The sequence below is a fragment of the Mus musculus genome, chromosome 6 (genome assembly GCF_000001635.26).
Source record: "Mus musculus strain C57BL/6J chromosome 6, GRCm38.p6 C57BL/6J".
Classification (NCBI taxonomy): Eukaryota; Metazoa; Chordata; class Mammalia; order Rodentia; family Muridae; genus Mus; species Mus musculus.
This window is the reverse complement of record NC_000072.6, coordinates 49654791-49672409: the sequence shown is the minus strand read 5'-3', so window position 1 is coordinate 49672409 and position 17619 is coordinate 49654791. Positions and strand designations below refer to the sequence as shown.

Sequence of the window (17619 nt, the reverse complement as noted above, 5' to 3'; positions counted from 1 at the left end):
GCTTTCAGACAGAAATGGACTCCCATGGCTCTGTGTCTTATGGTCCTACTTGTGTTACCACATCACAAAGGGGCACCTGTGTATTCATCAACATCCTTTGTGACACCTGTGTGAGTAAAACCAACCGAATAAAAGAAAGCATCAGATCAATGATGTGAATGAGATAGCTAAGCAAACCCATGAGAACAAATGGACACCCTTGTGGGAATTAAGGAGGAAGATGGTCTTATGTGCCTCCTTCATGAGTAACTACTAGCTAGGCTGGTTCCAAAGCCAGAAATTGTGAGACACCCACTCGAGATGGAAAATAACAGAGAAAGCAAGGTTGAGGGGGAGGGTGATGTGGGCAGCTAGACTTATCTTGTAGACTCCAAAATATGTGAACCTTGAATCATAAGCCATAGACTCCCTTTAAAACTAATGAGCTAGGGAAATGGTTTAATGGGTAAGAGTAAACCTGGAGTTCAAATCCCCTATACACATGTTAAAGGCTGGTCAAAGCTGTGTGTACCTGTAACCATAGATAGCACAGTAGGAGGGGGAAGGTGTAGGAGGGAGTGTCCAGAGACAGGCAGACCCCAAGAGTTTGCTGGTCACCCTAGCCAAATCGGTGACCTCCAGATTCCATGAGAAACCCTCACCTCAAGGCACTAGAATGAAGAGCAACGAAGGCATACACACCCAATGTCCTCTGCTGGCTCTCTTCATCTGTGCTCATGCAGGCTTATACCTCGGCACACTCATGTCTATGCAGCACACATGTACAACCTACTATGCATTAAAAGAAAAAAAGCAATGTTATTTTTGACTTCTGAAATGATGATGTCATCAGATAGATGAACACCTTTGAGAATAAGCCAATCAAGTGAGAAGATTGCTAGGAAGATGCAACAGCAACCTTGAGTATCTTGACTTCTGGTCTTTCAGTAGCTAATTGCTTTGTTTGAGCCATCTTCATAAACCTAGACTTCCTTGCAAGCTATTTTTTCTGTTCTAAATTAGTTTTGTTTCTGTGGCTTCCTTCCATGTTTTAAACCTCTCCATCTAAGAAATAGCTCCCGGCAAAAAGGCTTAGGCAAGTTTCTTGCGGACCTGCCCCAGATTCTCTGACCCTGGCTTAGTTCCATGTACAGGTAGTTGGCAGCCACCACCTTATATAATGCGGATCCCCAAGGGCTTGGCAGCCTTGGACAGCTCTGAGCCTCCACTGTTGGCATCTGGCTGTGGCAGGCAGCCATGTGTCTGGCACCACCAGGTTATGTCATCCCCTTTTTAGCCTTGTAGACCCTTTTAACCTTCAGAAATGGTCCTAAGAGGAGCCAAGAGCAAGAGGGTGAGCGGAGGCCTTTGGATGCGGTCAGCCCAAGTGTGAAGAAAGTCCTGGGATCTAATCTGCTTTCTCCATGAGGCTGTCTGTGAATGAATGGAGTCGGCCTGCCTCCCAGCCGTTATCTGCTTATTTTAAAAGTCTCCATGGCTTCCTATTAGATCTCCCTTCCCTCTCCTGTTAAACTGGGTCTGGAAAGCAGCCTGCTGCCCTTCATCTGCTGTCTCAATTAGCCAGCCCTGCGCTGATTACCGTCTTGTCCATTCACTCTCCAGACACTCCCGCATTTCCTGAATCAAGTCAGTTTCTCCCTTCCTCTCTCCCTCTGAAGCACTCACTAAGCCTGCAGCCCACATGACTCCAGCTGCCTCCTGCCTCTGTTGAATAGGGGTTGGGAGGTGGGGCGTCCTGCTCACATCTCTGGGTGCTTTTGGGAGTTTACATGGGATTAAGGATAACCCAAACTCTTTGGTTTTGCCTTAGTCTCGATAACTAAGGACTCTTGGTTGAACCCAATTGTCATGAAATCACATCTCAGAAGTTAAATCAGCCAAGTCCTTCCTGCTCCCCTCCCCAACCCCTCTCCCACTCCATTCCCTCCCTCTATTCACCCCTAATGTCCACTCTATCTCTCCTTCTCAGTGAGATTCAAGCCCAGCCTTTCTTGTAACTTAACTTCCTCAGGTCTGCGGATTGTAGCATGGTTACCCTGTACTTTGGAGAGAGTATGGGCAGGGAGAACTGGAATTGGGGGTGGGGTGGGGCGGGGGCATCTCTTGGATGAGCTAGAAACCTAGGATAATGGAGGCTCCTGGAAATCTATAAGGGTGGCTCTGGCTGGGACTCCTAGCCGTGAGGGATATGGAGCCTAAAATGGCCACCTCCTGTGGCCAGAAAAGACCAATGGGGGGACTGGGACACCAGCCCAGCCACAAAATCTTAGACCCATAATTTCTCCTGCCAACAGGATCTGTAGGGGTAAAGATGAAGCAGAGATTGAAGAAATAGTCAACCAATGACTGGCCCAGCTTAAGACCCATGCCATGATAGAGAGCCCACCCCGACACGATTAATGATATTCTGCTATGCTTCCAGAAAGGTGCATGGCACAGCTGTCATCTGGGCCATTGCTCCAACCCCCAGCTTGCAGAGTCTCACACCCTATGTGTCCATATGAAGTATCTGCTAGTCCTTTCCCAAATGATGAAAGCTAACAAGCACCAGGCAGATGCTGAAAATGGATCTCTCATATACTTAAAAAGGAACACAGGATAAGCATGGGATCCCTGTTCTGAGTACACAAAGGACATGAAGTCAGGATGCTGAGGGGAGATCCCCACACTTGTATTCGGTGCAGCGATATTCACAGCAGGAAAGATGTGGAAGCTTAGTTGTCCAGTGAAGGGAGGAAGGGATTTAAGTGTGTACATAAAGAGGTGAACTGCTCTGTTCACTTAAAAATAGGGAAACCTGTCACCATAACAAAATGGATGAACATGAAAGATATGCTAGTGGAGATGAGCCAGACACAGAAGGGCAAGTGACACACAGAGATCTCACTTACTGGGGATGGGGTGGGAGTCTAATAAAGTGGAACTCAAGTTGTGAGAAGAAGCTACCAGAAGCTGGGCACAGAGAGGGACTTGCTGGGAGTTCCTGACCTCAGAGCACCAAGGTTCAAAGAGCTCTGAGCCCCATCACACAGTTGAGAACTATAGTCAACTGTAATGTGCATTTCAGAATAACTAACAGCAACTTTCAAATGTCTTAGAAGAATGATAGGTGAGCAAGGTGATGGCTGTGTTAGCTGGCTTTATTTGATCATTCCGTGTGGGGAGTGGAGGAAGCCTGCAGTGTAGGAAGTCCTGGGTAAATGTCTGTGGTTGACATGAGCCATCCGTGTCAAGGACCCTGGCCTCAGACCCATGGAAAAACCGCAAAGCCCTACCTCATCCTCCAACCAGGGAGAGGCTCAGAAGGATGACAAAGCCTTCTTCCTGTCTGCGTGCAGATGTTGAAAATGCTACAGAAAATGCCCACTGTAGCTTTCTTCCCATGGATGCTTACAGCCGTAAGTCTGCTCCACTACAGAAACTGCTCCTATGAAGATTATCTGTATCTGCCTCCTTGTTCAGTGGTATAACAATCCCACCTCCCTGTTCAACTGTTTACAATAAACACACTGAGATTTCAGGGTACCGAGGTTTCTCTGCCATACAGACAAGACCACACCTGACCCTAGTTTCTCTGTCTGTCTGTCTGTCTGTCTGTCTGTCTGTCTGTCATTTCTTCATTCCCTCATCACCCCAGTTCAGTCTATCCCTGGAATGCATGCTGGACATTGCAATGCCACATTAATTGCACCCAGTATCAAGCCAGCCATGGTGGTTTGAATGAGCAATGCCCCCTACAGTCTGTGTAATGGGAAATGTAGCCCCCAGCTGATGGTGCTGTTGGGAAGGCTACTGGGAGCCTTGCTGTAAGAGGAGGTAAACCACTGCAGGTATTTTTAGGTTGGCCCTGCTTGATATTCTCTCTCTCTCTCTCTCTCTCTCTCCCTCTCTCTCTCTCTCTTTCTCTCTCTCTCTCTGTGTCTGTCTCTCTGTCTCTCTGTCTCTCTGTCTCTCTCTCCATTCCTCCTTCCTTTTCTTCCTCCTTCCCTCCTCCTTCCTTGGGGTTGAAATGTGATCTGCTTCCTGACAGCCAGGCTAGCCTCACGATCTGCTACCATGTTTTCCTCAGCATGAAGGACTCTGTCCCCTCTGGACCTGAAAGTAAAGTAAACCTCTTCTTCCCTATCTTGCTTTTTTTGTCATTGTTTTTTATCACAGCAGTGAAAAGTAAGTGATGCACCATTACACTGGACCCAATAGGTCTAAAGGTTTACAAGTTAATCAAAACAATGTCAATAATTATGCTAAAGCAATGATCTATAAGTATTGAGTATCTGGGTCTCCCAAAGAGATAGTTAATCAGTCATATGATTACCACTCACACACACAGAGACACAGACACAGACACAGACACAGACACACACACACACACACACACACACACACGGCATATGCATCTTTAAATAACATTTTCTGCTTTCTCTTAGTTACTGTGATGGTTTGTTATGCTCAGTCCAGGGAGTGGCACTATTAAAAGGTATGGCTCTGTTCCTGGAATAGGTGTGGCCTTGCCATAGTAGATATGTCACTGTGGATTTGGGAAATAAGACCCTCATCCTGGCTGCATGGAAGCCAGTATTCTGTAGCAGCCTTCAGATGAAAATGTAGAACTCTCAGCTCCTCCTGCACCATGCCTACCTAGATGCTGCCATGTTTCTGCCATGATGTAATGGACTGAACCTCTGAACCTATAATCCAGCCCCAATTAAATGTTTTCCTTACAAGAGTTGCCTTGGTCATGGTATCTGTTCACAGCAGTAAAACCCTAACTAAGACAGTTACCAAGTGCTACTTTTAGTTAGGAATCACAGCTGTAAAACTAAATTCAGTTCCTTACACTTCTCCATGATGCTACCCTTTAATTTTGCACAATATATTATTGTATATTGTTTTAAATAAAATAATAAAAATATTTATCTCAGAAAAATAGACCCAAAATCCAGAAAAGAAAATGCAATGTATAGAAAGGATTTTCCACCCATGACTAAATCTGACTTATGATCCAAAAAGAGAAAGTAGAGAATGCAAGAAATCACTAATTGATAAATAGTACAGGAAAGAACTTAACATAATGGATGTCAGTGAAAGGTCCCTGTAGCCTAGTGGGTTTCAGAACCGCAAATAGGAAAGAGCAGGCCTCTGAGACCAGTCAAGACACAGAAGCCCTGAGCTACCCTCAAGGACAGACACACTAAAGACAGGGTTGCTAATGCTGTGACGAATCACCTTGACCAAAAAGCAAGTTGGGGAGGAAGGGTTTATTTAGCTTGCTCTTCCAAATCACCATTCCGTAATGAAGGAAGTCAGGACAGGAACTCAAGCAGGAATCTGGAGGCAGCAGAAGCTGCTGCAGAAGCCTGGAAAGGGTGCTACTTACTGGCTTGCTCCTTGTGGCTTGCTCAGCCTGTTTGCTTTGCTTTGCTTTGCTTTGCTTTGCTTTGCTTTGCTTTGCTTTGCTTTGCTTTGCTTTGCTTTGCTTTGCTTTGCTTTGCTTTGCTTGTTTTTTGATAGAACCCAGGACATCAGCTCAGATATGGCCCATAGTGGGCTGGATTCTTCCACATTAACCACTAATTAAGAAAATGTTCTACAGGCTTGCTTAAAGACCGATCTTCTGTTGGCATTTTCTTGATTGGTATTCACTCCCCTCAGATGACACAACTGTAGTGAGCACACCATGCCTGCAGAAGGCTGGCAGAAAGTGATTTCCAAACTGCTTTTTGTTCAAGCTGCCAGTCAGCCTTCCTGTGGGAAATAGAAACATTTCAGACATGCAGTGTCTTCTGTATGCTACCATCATGCTTTCTTTCTGGGCAAGCAGTTTTATCAGTAGGAAGTCTGTAAGTACAGAGCCAATTAAATGCACTGAGATCTCTCTCAAGGCCTCTACATCTCCCCCATCTTTTCCTCTCCTCTTCTCATGTGAAAGTCTAGAGAACAGAACAGAATCAATATGTAACTCCAAGAAGCCTTCGGGCATGTACGTCATTCTTTCTGATTGCTACCGTTAGTATCCGCATCCTCACTCCATGCCTGTCAGGGGTCCAGCCATCCATATATGTGTCAGAGGAAGAAAACTAAAAAAAACACACAGAGGAAAGATCTCGGAAATCTGACTCACTTACATCTCTTCACCACATCCATTCCATAAGGCCAAAGGTCATCATGGGTGAATACATTAGTGATCACATAAGATTCTCCCAAATAGCAAGCATTAAATATTGGTTTGGCAACTAGAAATATAATAAAATATATCCTCCACTCCAAACAGAAGACAGTTAAAAGATCTAAAGATTGAAATGTGGTTGGAGAGACGGCTCAGCAGTTAAAAGCACCTGCTGAGCCTCCAGATGACCCAAGTTCAATTCCCAGCACCCACATTAGGTGACTCAGAACCTACCAAAATCTAGCTCCAAATCTAAATAGACATCCTCTTCTGGCCTCTATGGGTGCCTGCACATGCACGCATGCATGCATTCACATGCACACATACAAATAAATAAATCTCAAAAAAAGAATTGAGACAGTTCATTTAGTGGGAGAAGGAGAAGATGAATGGGATACTGGCTGCAGGTTTAAAGCAGCCCAAGAGATCCTTCATCCTGCAGAGGCCTCTGAGAGCTCTGGCTGACTGAGGTGCGTGGTGTGTTATGGGGAGCCTGAGGGTTGCAAGGTGGCTTTCAATTCTGTTTTATAACATGATAGAATGGCAAGCAAAGAAAAGAACCGTGTGCAGGAAGGGAAACGCAGTCATAGCACAGGCTGTGGTTCATCTACAAACAGCTCACGAAGTGATTTCGCACTTTTCATAAGAAAGTGAACATTCAATTTATTTTACCAAAAAAAATCATAGTTATATTTGTAGAATGGGAAGAGAGGTGGTAGAGGGGTTTGGAAATGGAAAAGTCTAACTGTTCATCTTCTATAACAGAAATGCATTATGTACATCTTAGAGTGACAAATTAAGAAATTGTATGAGTGTAAGCATAACACTTAAAGGATAATTACCAAGAGCAACAGCTACATGTTTAGAGATGGGGTCAGACCTGGAGGACTGGTATTACTTCTTCCAATCTTAATGTTTTGTACTACTTAGATGGAAAGTTTAGACAAGGTTTTACAATTTAATGATTACGGTAAATGTTTAACTTAGCAAACAATGTGAACAGTGTAAGCCCATTTCCAGAGTCTGGGTGAGAAAAGCACACTGCCTTAAGCAGGTGTTGTTCCACACAAAGGAAGATGAGTTTACCAGAAGACATCTGCAAAGGCATCCTCCTGACTCCTCACCCCTCTACCCTACCCCCAACCCACCCCACCCCCAGCCTCCATCAGTCAGGAGGCTCCTTGCTGCTGGGAGGACCTTCATGCTGCTGATGATGATAAATTCAGACTGAAAATTGTTCATTGTGTCTGAATTGTTGTGAGATTTATGTTTTAAACAGACATTTTAGGGACTGGAGAGGTGGCTCAGCAGTTAAGAGCACTTGCTGCTCTTCTAGAGGAAGCAGGTTCAATTTCTGGCACCCACACAGGTACCAGTCATCCCCACATACATGGTGCCCAGATGACGAACATTCGGGCAAAACACCCACACACATAAAACATTTTAAAATTGTGAATATTTTTAATTTAAAAAATAAAGTAAAATACATTTTAAATCAGATATTTTAAAGGAAGGACCATCGCTCCAGACCCACACTGCCTTTGTTATTTTATTAGCTCTGTTTCCTTTCCTTCCCTCAAGTACAAATTCCCAACAGGAAACATTCTCTCCCTTCTCGTCCTCCCCCTCTTCTTTCTCCTCTTCCTTCTCTTCTTCCTCTCCTCCAGTTCTCAAACCTATGTTCACCTATCAGCTTTGTGTGCTCATCCTGGGTGTGCGACTCCAATCAAGAAGGAAGGCCTCACCTCTGCGTTCATCCAGTGTGCTGGGCTTGTGTGAGACTTGGCAGCCACTTTGTCAGGAGAAATATGTATGCAGCCACAGTTGGCACATAGCACCCCTTGGCTTTCCAGCACTGTGGCCAAACTTGTAGAGGATGGAGCTCATTTGTGCTCACAGTTTGGAGGCTCCTGTCCATAGTCTGCTGGCTGTTGCTTGGAGAGCTGTGGTCAGGCAAATCTATCATGACTGTATGTGGCAGCAGAAACTGCCAACCACACAGCACTGAAGAAGAGAGAAGAAGTTGAGGAGCCTGCCTCACAGTCCCCTCTGGGGGCAAGCCCCTGAGACAGAAACCTCACACTAAACCACACTCATAAACACTCCTGCTGTCTTCCAATAATGCCAAGCTAGAAACCAAGCTTTTGACACATAGGCTTTTGGGAGATGCTCTAACCCACTATAGTACATACTGTATAGTACATACAGGTGTGTATTCAGAAGAGATACATAGATAGATAGATAGATAGATAGATAGATAGATAGATAGATAGATAGATAGATAGATAGATAGATAGAAGTTGGGGCTTCATTTGCCCCTCTGTGCTTTCTCTCTGTCTATTACAGGGGGCTTTGGGGTTAGTTCATCCACACATTCCATCAGGGACTAGATTTTCTCTCCTGCTACCATCTCCTCCCTCCTGGGTTGACCAGCTACCCTGCAAAACACTGTAGCTGCAGTCAAATTTCTACCCAGAAATGGGTGTGTCCACCTCCTCCATCTTTGTTGGCACCACACAGAAGGCCTTTGCTTTGAGCTGCCCTTAACATGCTTGGCAAGATTCTGCCTCAGTGACCTGTCATCTGCCTACAATGGCACAGGTGGAGCTGTCAGTCTTGGAGGACTCCATGTGGACCAGGACACCATCAGTCATTCATTCACTTTCTGACCTGCCCCCACCCAATACTTACACTGGGTTTGCCTCAAGCCTAGACTCTTGCCTGGATCATACAGAAGACAGGATAACTGGAGGAGAGCCAGAGAATGGCACCTGATTCTCCTGCACAAACCTTTCTTTCTCTTCCAGAATCTTACCCCTTTCCTCTGTCTGTCCACACTGGTGAGTGAATCTATAAACTATCTCTAGTGCCAACAGCCTCAGGTTGTACTTAGCTTCAGCTGTCAATTTGACAAAAAGTTAGTGTCACCTGGGAAGAGGGCACTTCAACTGAATAATTCCACCATCAGTTTGGCCTGTGAGCATGTCTTGGAAGGCATTTTACTGACTAACAACTGATGTAAGAGGGTCCAGCCCACTGTGTGCAGTGCTATGCCTGGGCAGGTGGGTTTGGACTATATATCCAAAGTAGCTGAACAAGAACCTCAAAGCAAGTCAGTATCCCATGTTCCTACAGGTTCCTTCAGTTCTTGCCTTAGCTTCCCTCCATAATGGACCATTACTTGTAAGATGAAATAAACTTCTCTCCAATTTGCTTTTGGTCATGGTGTTTGTCACAGTAATAGGAAGCAGACTAAGACAGCTTCCAGCAAAAGGATGCTGAGGATGCGTTCTCAAGACTGAACAAGTTAAGTTCATTGAGTATTTTCAAAAAGAAAAAGAAAGGCATGATGGGGAATTTCAGTGGATCCCAAAGAGAAGGGAAGAGGGGGCTTACCATGGAAGTAGAGCTGTCAGGTAACAGAGAGACAGTGATAGGAGTGGGAAATCCCACTCACTTTGATGGAGTGAAGTGGAAGTAGGGTAGTTCTGTATTTGGTACCTTAATAAGCTTCCTTTAATGTGAAGCAGTCAAGACCAAGCTAAGCTGTCGTTGGTGAAGAACAGGTACTCACAGTGGCCAAGGAGGGGCATGATTTGGACCATATCTTCATTTATGAGGTTGGGTTCATTTCCATCTCCATTCCCCATGACTACAGCGGCACGGGATGTTGAAGCTCAGAAGCTCCACAGTTCTTGTTCAGTGGGAGCAATTCCAGTCTAACTTGGGGAACGGCCAGCACTCAATGTCTGGGAAACTTCTTTGTGCTTGCACTCTGCAGCTGCCCAGTAAGAAAGCTCTGCTCTCCTTTTACCACATCAAACACAGGGTGGCATACCTATGATCTGGAAGGGGCTGGCCATGCCAGGCTGGCTAGTCTCATTGGCTCTGGTGAGTTTGTTTCTTGTCTATGATCTCAGTTAAAGTGAAAAGCTGGAAGTGCTGTGACTGGCAGCCTAGAACCCAGCATATGGAGTCGACCTTGCAACAAACACTCATGGATCCCCATTTATAATATTTCAACTCACATTAATTTTTCAATTTTCTGATGATGCAGTTGTGTGTCCTCACAGCCATTCTGCCTAAACCTTTCAGCACATACTCAAACACTTCAATAAATTACAAGCGACATAATTTGAATAAACTTCATAGTATACAATTCTCCCTACTGTAGGTCAATATAAGAGTTCTGATCACATTTAAGATAAGCTATACTGAGCTATTATGTTCCATAAGTCATGTGTATTCATGCATCTCTTGGGATATTTTCAACTTATGCTGGTCTTGTAACACTACTGCAAGTCAAGAACTATTTGAGATCATAAGCACAAACAGTAGCTATAGCAGCAGGCTAGAGTACCTGTGAGCCTTTGGCCAGGGATAGAACAGTAGCCAAACATGGTTGTGGATATAGCGAGCTCTGCCAAACAGGTATTAAATCCCTGGGGAAAGAAGCTCACTCCCAAACAAAGTTATAGAATTTTAGATACAGGTATATGGGATAAATTTTTGCATCAAGGACCTGTTTGCTATCTTTGAAGAATGTCTTTTCTATGGCTACTGCTGGGGACAAGATGAAGAGCTGGACTATTCTCCAAGAGTGCACAACGCAAACCTCCCATGTTGGGCACCATATGAAGCATTTGAGCAGCATCTTAAATTGTCCCTCTATTTTTGACCTTTAGGAACTAGACGTGAGCTGTGGAAAGCTGGTTCTGAGAAACTAGAGTCAGCTGTGCAAAGCCACCACCATCAGGGCAGGCTTGGGGGTTCTGAGCAGTGGACTCTACCACAGCAGTGGCAGGTTCTATCAAGTGAGTAAAACCAGAGAAACTGATTGGCTGCCAGGAGAGGGATGGTTAACACAGAAGAAATAAGACTTAGGACCAAATTGGAGGAGGGGCATTGTCAAGTCCATGGAATTTGTTTTAAACCCAGAATCTTAGAAAGGAATTAAAAAGACTAGCAGGAACATGCGGCCTCTGAAAATTAGGTTTACTTGGTGAGTCAAGGAAGAATTGAATCAGCTTAAGAAACAAGAGTCAGTCTTTTCTGTCAAAGCACTGGCTACAGAAAAGAAAAGGGAAAGGCAAAAAACAGTAAATAAAAGACATACTGAATAAACTCCGGGGAGGAAAGACTGTACAGGGAGAAAAGCCAGGAGCCTCTAAGGCCGAGCTAGCAGATCAGAAAGGAAAGAAGCTGTACGTGGACCCCATGGCAATAAGCCATGATGGGGTGAACGAGATCATGGTTATTACCAGATCAGAGGGAGCTATGAGAGCCAATGTGGTCTGCACAGCAGGTAAGTAGGGACAGCAAGGACTCACTGCAGTGAGAACCTGGGGACATGGAAGCTCAGGAGGCTCTGATGGTTTAGCCTGTTTGAGTGGCAGATACCAGATCAACAAGAGCAATAGAGGAGAGCTCTGAGATGGCTGGACACTTACAGGACAGATATGTAAGATCACACTGAGGTGGGGGTGGGGGTGGGGGGAGGAAGACCCAGAAATCCAGAATGAGAAATTCCAGGAATTAAGAAATGAGCTTCAACATCAGAAGGCAGCCTGGGTTTGTACACAGAGAAAACATGCCTAAAATATATATAGGATTAGGTGTGGGAAGGAAGATATGGCTGACTGACCCAGGCCTGAGTTAACACCAGGGCCATCCTGGGTGTGTTACCTGAGGGAAGATGCTGGGGGACCTTATAGTTGCCTAGGAACACAGCCAACAAGGAAGAAACAAGTCCTAATGGTTAGAAAACTTTGGGCTTCATTGTGATTTCTTAGCAGGACAAGCTTAGCTGGTACCTAAGGACCCAGCTGGTTCCATTGTTCACTCATGAGAAAGGTTCTTTGAAGAGGCTGAGGTCACCCTGGCATTGCCCAGAGACTACAGGGTTATAGAACCCCCCCCCACCTGACACCTGAGAACAAAACAGGACAGGAAATAGTGGGTATTTATCTTCAAGTTTCATCTAAGACGCCAAAGCTTTTCATTCCAGACTTTCTTCAGACTCAGGAATGGAGAAAAAAAATTTCATGGTGAGACTGGAGATATGTGTGTGCTCTTGGCATCAACAGCCTAAACTGTTCAGATTGTCATTTGAGTTCCTCAAGTCATAACTGAGTTTAAGAGAGAAAAGAGAATGAATGGGGTACAGTAATAATTGTCTTGGAGGGGCTTCAACTAAATTCCCTCCCCGTCCCCATTTCAAGGTGCAATCAAGGTTGACCCCAGGTTTATTGAGCAGTAGACTGAGGGGTCAGACCCTCCCTTATGATGCTAAAAAGTGAGACTGTTTCTGCCATGAGACGCAGGAAGGGTTCTGCCAAACACGCAGCATCATGGAGAATTAAGGTTGTGGCTGCCTCATGGCAGTACTGTGACTCTCCTTGGTGCCAGAAAGCACCTTGAGGCTGGCTGGTGATACAATACAATAAATATGACTACATAATCCAAGGCCAGCAAGGGCAATGTGACTGTGTATACTGACCCCACAAATGGAGGGCAGGATCTCACCGCTAGTTATGAGGCCAGATCATCTGGACACCCAGGATGGGGGGCTTAGGTTGAGGACAGTGGGGAGAAGGTGAGTGTGGCTAGTCTTGGCCTGCTGCTGAAGTAGAGGTATAGATGTCTCACTGCATTCACGTTACAGCTCTCTCCTTTTGGACTCTCAGTAGCGACCACTTTGAAGTATCTACAATGGAATATGTGAGATGCTAGGTGGAGGAAAGATGGACAGTCTCTGCTTCTCTTGGTACCTCAACCGCAACTATCAGGGACAGTGATCTGAATGCCAACTGCCGGTACATTTCTGGTCTTCACCAAAAACTCTGTGGCTTCCAGAGACAATCACCAAGACAGAGGAAGCAGGGTGTCACCAAGTAGCACAGCAGCATCTTTACCAGGCCCCAGAGTCTTCAAAGCAGCCTGCGCAGCAATCATCCTGTGCAAACTTTATATAGTGTGCCCTGCCTGGGCTGCCTTCCTTCCCACGCCCCTCCTCCACAACCCTTGCTGGTATTTTCAACACCTTCAAATTCTGGGTTCCAAGCCGACTTTCTGGTCTTAGCAGAAGGCTACCTAAGACTACCATCTTTGGAGATTGCTAGAGAACCAGTTTATTCATTTAAACTTTGTAAATAAAGAGAAAGAAACTACTATTTATCCTCCCTGACATATAAGAGATGACGTCTCAATGACTTTTACCAAAGACAATACCTTTATAGAAGCCCTCTGGCTAATAAGCGAGAGGAGAACAAATTAAAATATCGTTTGTAATTAGTAAGGAATCACTACTGGAAGCTATAGCCATTGATTTCTAACCTTGAAGCAGACAACCAATCCCCATAATGTATCTTCCTTAGAAACACATGATTCCACCACCTGTGTATGGTGTACGGTCATGTATCCCCCCCAAGTCTGAGCAAATCTGTAATTATGGTATAGAAGAGATACAAGGAACTCAGGAAGACTGAACTCCAACCTGCCAAGTCCAAATTGAGAACTCCGCACCCCGATCAATTCTTCTGTCAGCAATAGCAATAAGTGTGAGAAAGAAATCAGAGATGAAGGGCTGTTCAGGAGATTTAAGTGACTTATCAGCCACCTGCAATGATGGCCCCTGGGGACCCTCTCTGAGGCAACAGCAAGAAGGGAGGTGGAGAGGGGACAGGAGCTGTAGAACGCAGGAGAGAGAAAAGGCTGTTTCTTCAGTAAAATTTACATACTAATTGGGTACATGTCTAGCAAGACTGCCTTTTCCCATCAGAGAAGGAAAAATAGCTGTGAATTCTAAGTGGAGAGGGAGATGACTTTGGAAATGAGACAGCAACATGGAGATCACGGGCACTCTACTATAGAGTGTGCCCGCTTTTAGTCTTAGGGCCCCTCAAGTTTATGCCAAGGGGGAAGGGCTAAGCCATTTCCCATCAAAGCCTGCTACGTCTTCCTGCCCTCTCTCCTGCGTTTCTCATTTCCTTCTTGCTTTCCACGTGAGCTGAGCACCCATTCATCTCTACAGAAAGCGCCCCTGCGCCCTAACATGCATCATGAGTCAAGGTGCAAAGAGCTCTTTTGACTTCGTGAGGAACTTGAACAGGAAATGCTTAATGCACTTACTTAAGGGGCGGTCCCTCTGAGCTGCAAACCTTTTTTTGCAGACATGGAAGGAGACTAAGGTATTAGTTAGCATAAGTATGTGCTTCAGCGTCTCTCCCATTCACTCACCTGAGCAGGTGCAGAGTCCCTTAATCATAACTGTCAAGAAAGGAAAGCTTGCAATTTCTACCATTTAAAGGGGGAAATGACAAAATGGGGGAGGAGGGAGGAGAGGAAGGGAGAGAATTGCATGAAATGGATGTAAATGTATATTGGAAGGCAGGTGGGGAGAAGGTGGAGGGAGGGTGGTGGGAATGGTGAATGAGTTCATCGATTTCCCTGTGATGTGTGAATAGTGAAAACTCCTTTGAATAGAGAAAAATAGGAACATTTGATCTTACAATGGAATGGGAGACTAAAGGCCTTTCAAAATATTCAAAAATGCATCAGATAAATATTTAGAAGGAAATGCTTAGGTTACAGATTGTGTACACTCATCCGTACCTCCTCAGATTCTGAGGGACGGTGGTGTTAGGAGGACTGATCGCTTGTTCCTGAATTTTAGGCTGAGCATGTATATGTCTGCATTTTGGGGAAGCCCAGGGAGGCCTTACTTCTACTGGAAAAAGCAGAATAGAGGGGTTTAGAGACGAGGGCCGCAAGGAAGTTCCTGGAAAGGCACCAACAGGTAAGGAAGAAGGCATGAAGAAAAGGTGGACACAGTGGCAGTCATGGGACATCTGCTCTCCAGGGGCAAGCATCAAGGGGAAACAGCACCATGGCTACTTAAGGCTTTATTCATGCCATGCTGGGGACAATTTCTCTGCACCCTGAGCCCATCTCCTCCAAACTCTGGTAAAATACTTATCATTCAACACACTCGCAGAGCAAGAGAGTGAGAGTCTGAGGATGAGACAAAGCAAGAATAAATGAGGGGGAGGGAGACAGAGTGCAAGAAGCGGACACTGTGAGCAACCTGAAACCCAGGGCGAACTTGGGTGAGTCTGGGATGATGTGAATGGGAGAACAGGCATTTGCAAGGACAGAAGTATTGTGTAAGAACCCGAGAGGAAGAACTGTGAAGACCTTTGCAGTTTCACCGCTGGGGGTTGTGGGGATATGACATGCCAAAGTCCCTTGTCTCCTTGCCCATGGAGGGAAGCAGACTTCTGCAGATAAGTGGGGAGGAGGCCTCTGGTGAGAGATCTGCTCTGTTGGTGCAGACTGGAGAGAGTGCCTGCTAGACTCTTTCAACCCTGGAGGCAGCTGACTGGCTGGTTTGTCAGTTCAGTTTACCAAGGATCAACACCAAAATGACAAAGTCGCAATCAGCATATGAGTCACCAGAGGGCTCTGCAGCTGCCTCTGTGCACTGGGCTTCACTTCCTGTAGTGTGGCAGGGAGGCGTTGATGCATGAGTCATCAAACACCTGAACAATCAGAGCTGAACTAGTCGATGGATAGCACAAGGCACAGCATCAAAATGTACAAAACCAGCATATCTTCGTGTCACCTGTAATAGAAATGTATTACATCGTTTACCCCGGGTAGTACTTACATGGCTGACAGGACACGTAAGCTGTATTACAGCCCAGTTGCATGACTCAGCCTGCCAAAACCTTGTCTGATGCCTTCCATGACCACTAATATGTCCTTAATATTATTTTCTGTAACTTATAATACTAAATCAAATGGAGTGAGTTCTTTAAAGTTTCTATGACTAATGCCCGTATCAAATAATCTATGGAGAAACATAGTCACAAATAATTCAACTACAGTTCAGAAGGAGTCATGCATGCTACAGATAAGAGAACTCGGAGAGAGCAAATAGCAAGCATAACCAATGGGTACTGGCCTGAGACATTAGAAAATAAACCAAATCCCATAGAAAAATCCCATCTAGAGGACAGAGATCTGAACACAATGTATATTTTCCCAAAGAGAGAAAGACAGAGTCAGATACAGGCAGGCAAGCAGGCAGGCAGATACAAAGGCAGGCAGACAGACAGACAGACAGACATATGCATGTGAGTAGGAATAGGGACCCACTGTATAGAAGAGATAATTAATCTACTAAGTGTCTGTACCGTTGCCAAATCTCTGTTAATGTTACAAATGGAGGGGCTGGAGACTCAGCTCGGTGGTTAAGAGCACTGGCTGCTCTTGCAGAAGAGCTAGGTTTGATACCCAGCACCCACATGGAAGTCCATAGCTGTCTGTAGCCCAATTCCAAGGGCCCCATCACCTTCTTCTGGCCTCCTCAAGCACCAGACAGCACCTGCTGCAGAAATACACATGCAGGTATAACACTCATACACATTAAGTTAATTACAATCTAAAAGTTATTAAAGCATTGCAAGCAACACTTCCAACAAAATCAAAGAATACGATGAATCACTAGTTAATTATTTCTTATTATCAAAACAGTAAATGGCTGTACAAATAAGGTCTTTACAGAGATAAAGGAAATTTCTCAGGAAAGGAGAGCAATTTCCTTCTTGAGTATTCTAGAAGATCTTAACCCCATAGGTCCCCATACAAGGGAATCAAAACAACAAGGGATCATCAGCATCAGAGACCAGAGGGAATGTTGTTTAACAATATAAATGCCACAGCTTGGCACCCCAACTTTCGGACAATTATGTTAAGTATTCCTTTTGGCACGGAGGTTAATTGCTCACAGGTTTCAAAACCAGCTGATGTCAATTCAGCTTTCCCTCACTTTCCATGGGAGGATCCCAGTCGGGAGTGACATACCACACAAATGGGAGGAGGGAAGGTAACAGACAGAAGCACCAGGAAATGTTAATATTGTAAATACTAAAATCCATGCCAGTGAAGTGAACAATGACCTGAATGGGCACACACGGGAAGTGTCGAGTCTCAGAAAACTGTACTCTGCAAATAACGGAGTGCAAGTGTTAGAACTCATTTTCTAAAACTTAGCTTTATCGTGGAAGTTCACTGAGGGAGAGGCATCCCTTTCCTTCTTATTCAGATACTATATGATTAGGTTAATAAATACATTTAAAGTCTAGATCATCTTTTAATTCAGCCGCACAAACAGGGACAGTTGGGATTTGATTGTGGAAAGAATGATTCGGTCATTTGAGAAAGCCCTTCCTTTATTTGCTCAGAACATGGTTTTGGCATCCTATTAACATTTCCAAATTGAATGAGCCTGTCTCTTTGTGTTAGGCAATAGTCTAAGAATAGGGAGAGACCAACGATCATTAGCAATTTATTGTCCTTGCTGAAAAATTAGAAACTGGCCTGGCCGGAACATTAAGTTACAAGGGCAACAGGGATGTCTGAAGGATCAGTGATGCAGATGAGTAACACAG

At 44.9% G+C, this 17619-nt stretch overlaps 1 long non-coding RNA gene across 1 annotated transcript in view; it reads right to left on the bottom strand.

The window, feature by feature from the left end:
- The window catches only part of Gm31226, a 44825-nt gene that overhangs the window by 6046 nt on the left and 21160 nt on the right, over positions 1–17619 (bottom strand). The window contains exon 3 of the long non-coding RNA XR_377650.2: positions 682–768. This is a non-coding gene — a long non-coding RNA (predicted gene, 31226). The remainder of the gene's footprint in view (positions 1–681; positions 769–17619) is intronic.